The sequence below is a fragment of the Balaenoptera acutorostrata genome, chromosome 1, assembly GCF_949987535.1.
Source record: "Balaenoptera acutorostrata chromosome 1, mBalAcu1.1, whole genome shotgun sequence".
In the NCBI taxonomy this organism is placed as follows: domain Eukaryota; kingdom Metazoa; phylum Chordata; class Mammalia; order Artiodactyla; family Balaenopteridae; genus Balaenoptera; species Balaenoptera acutorostrata.
Genome location: NC_080064.1, coordinates 11810901 through 11813707, shown reverse-complemented (window position 1 = coordinate 11813707; position 2807 = coordinate 11810901). Strand labels below are relative to the sequence as shown.

At 44.1% G+C, this 2807-nt stretch overlaps 1 long non-coding RNA gene across 1 annotated transcript; it reads left to right on the top strand.

Annotated features, from left to right (window-relative positions):
• Nucleotides 1-2515, top strand: LOC130708847 (uncharacterized). Its single transcript, XR_009009266.1, has 3 exons — nt 1-101; nt 965-1036; nt 1823-2515. It is a non-coding gene; the product is annotated as an uncharacterized LOC130708847 (long non-coding RNA).
• The last annotated feature ends 292 nt before the right edge of the window (nt 2516-2807 follow it).

Here is a 2807-nt window from a genome sequence, read left to right as displayed (position 1 = left end):
CACCATTGTCGCACTCTGCATAGTGATGTAATTCTTTACAAGTCTGCCTCCTGCTCTCCTGAGGACTGGGACCCCTGCACCCCCATACTGGTCCCCTGCAGGTGCTTAATAAATATTTGCTGGATGAATGAAAGCCCCAAATAATAATATTATCTTAGCAAATGGGGAGAACCTAGGTGTAGAAGGGACCTGTGATAACAGGCTCCCATTTGAGAGCTGTGTGTATCCACTGCAAAATTTAGACAATGAATTTGGGAACCTTCCAGACTCTGAAGGAGTGATGGGAAACAGTCACATAGCTCTCAGATAAGACCAGGAATCTGGTTTTCATTTCACTCTGCAAGACCAACTTTGGAGAGGCCTGGACTGCAGCTGATCATTTCAGACAGCTGTTCCAGCTCCTACCCAGAGGCAAAGGGCCTCAGTACTTTTCCATGCCAGGGTCCAACTCCAGATCCACCCTGCTCTGTTGCACACCCAACTGGGCAGGTCTTGTCTATCTGAGAAAATCATCTTCAGAGTGTTCCTTTTAGGCAGGCTCACCCTGGCTAATCTGGGGAGAGGCTGGAGAAATTCTCAAAGCTGAGCCACAGGCAGAACCCAGAAGCTGGCAAAGGAAGCGTATTTTTCTTTGTCATCTTCCCCTTCAAGCCTTCTCCCTCTATGTGGTTAGCTTCTCTGAATCTTCCCAGGTTCTCTATGTCCCATGGAGGAGCCTGACTTAATTTAACTGCCACCTTATCCCACTGTCAGCTGACAAGGGCCTGAGACATGCCCTTGGGGGAAGAGCCAAAGAAATAAATCTTGAATGGTGGAATTTCTGTTACCTGTTACCATCATAGGCAGTGGGGAAGATGACAGTTACCATTTACCAAGCCCTATGTTTCAAGTGCTATGCAAACATTGTGTTATTCAATCATCACAACAGCCTTAAAAGGAAAATTCTATTATTCCTGTTTTTCAGGTGAGGCTAAGACTCAGAGAAGTTACGTACCTGGATCCATTAGCAAGTGATAGAGCCAAGAATTGAACCAAGGTATATACTTGCTCTTAACAGCTATGCTAGGAACCCCGTGTGGTAGGCAGAATGACGACCACCCAAAGATAGTCACATCCTGATCTCCAGAACTTGTGAATATGTTAACTTACATGGCAAAAGAGACCTTGCAGATGTGATTGAGTTAAGGATCTTGAGATGGGGAGATTATCCTGAATTATCCTGGTGGACCTGATGTGATCACAAGGGTTCTCATAAGGGAGGCAAGAGGTTCAGAGTCAGAGATGTGACACTGAAAGCCGAGGTCAGAGTAATGCAGTTGCTGGAGGGGGCCATGAACCAAGGAATGTGGGCAGCCTCTAGAAGCTGGAAAAGGTCAGGAATGGATTCTCCCCTAGACCCTCCAGGAGGAGCACAGCTCTCCTGACACCGAAATTTTAACCTAGCGAGACCAATTTTGGACTTCTGACCTCCAGAACTGTCAGATAATAAATTTGTGTTGTTCATAGCCATAAAGTTTGTGGTAATTTGTTACAGTAGCAATAGGAAACCAATACGTCCTGCAAACTCAGCCACGTAGGCAGATGTTTATTTCACCCACCTTTTCAGCTAACTATTCACTGTAAAGCTCTTCTCATATGAGGCACCATGATACAACCTGTATCATAGATTTAGAAAGAAGGCAGGATTTCATCAGATCTCTCTTTGGTTTCTGAATCCTCTGCCACTTATGAGCTGTGTTACCTTGGGCAAATGTCTCATCCTCTCTGAGTCTCAGTTTCTTCATCTGTAAAAAGAGTGATGCCAATAATACCTATTTTTCAGGACCGATATGAGGATTAGGTGAACCAGAATGTGAAAAAGTGCCTTATAAATGGTCCAGTGACATCTGAACATGAGTCGTTTGGGGCATTAACCTGTCCAGCTCTGAAAGTCTGGATTTGAAGAGGACTGGATGCAGTTCCGAGCATTTCCTGGCATACGTTTTGACTTGCTCTGCCTGAGTGAGCAAGTAACTAATTTAAAATATTCGACTGTCTCTGCTCAGTGACTAGACCACAATCTGTTATAAAGTAAGGCTGAAAAATTCACTTAGAGGAAGAGATCATCTTGCAGAAGAACTCACATGTGTGCTCAAGAAGATGTGTTCAAGGATTTCCATTGCTGATTATCTATAATGGTGAAAAATCATTATCAAGCTAAATGCCACCAAAAAGAGATATGCTAAATTAATTATGGTGCAGGCTCATACTGGAATACTATGCAGTCATGAAGAGAGAAGGAGCTATCTCACAGGGATGAATATCCAAGATGGATCATTAACTGAGAAAAGCAAGAGACCAAGCATTTTGATGCCACACAAATGGTTTTTAAAACAGATGGAGACCCATGTATTTGACTACACATAGAAAGTGTTCAGGAGGGACCAAACCAAACCAAACCGTAGTTACCTTTAGAAATTGAGAAGAGGTGTGTGTGTGTGTGTCTGTGTGTGTGTGTGTGTGTGTGTCTGTGTGTGTGTGTGTGTGTGAGAGAGAGAGAGAGAGAGAGAGAGAGAGAGAGAGAGGGAGGGAGGGAGGGAGGGAGGGAGAGAAAGATGGAGGAGGTAATTATTATTTTTTTCAATAAGAATGTATTAAATTTATAATAAAACTTAGAAAAAATAGGGGGGCCAGGAACCACCTGTATGGTCCACCAAGAGCACACACAGTCTGCCCCTGTGTCTTCCCTTTCTTGCTGTGATCTTTCCCCATCTGCCACTCTTCCTTTGCTCAGTTCTGAGCAGATGACCCCCTCTTCCCACCTTTAC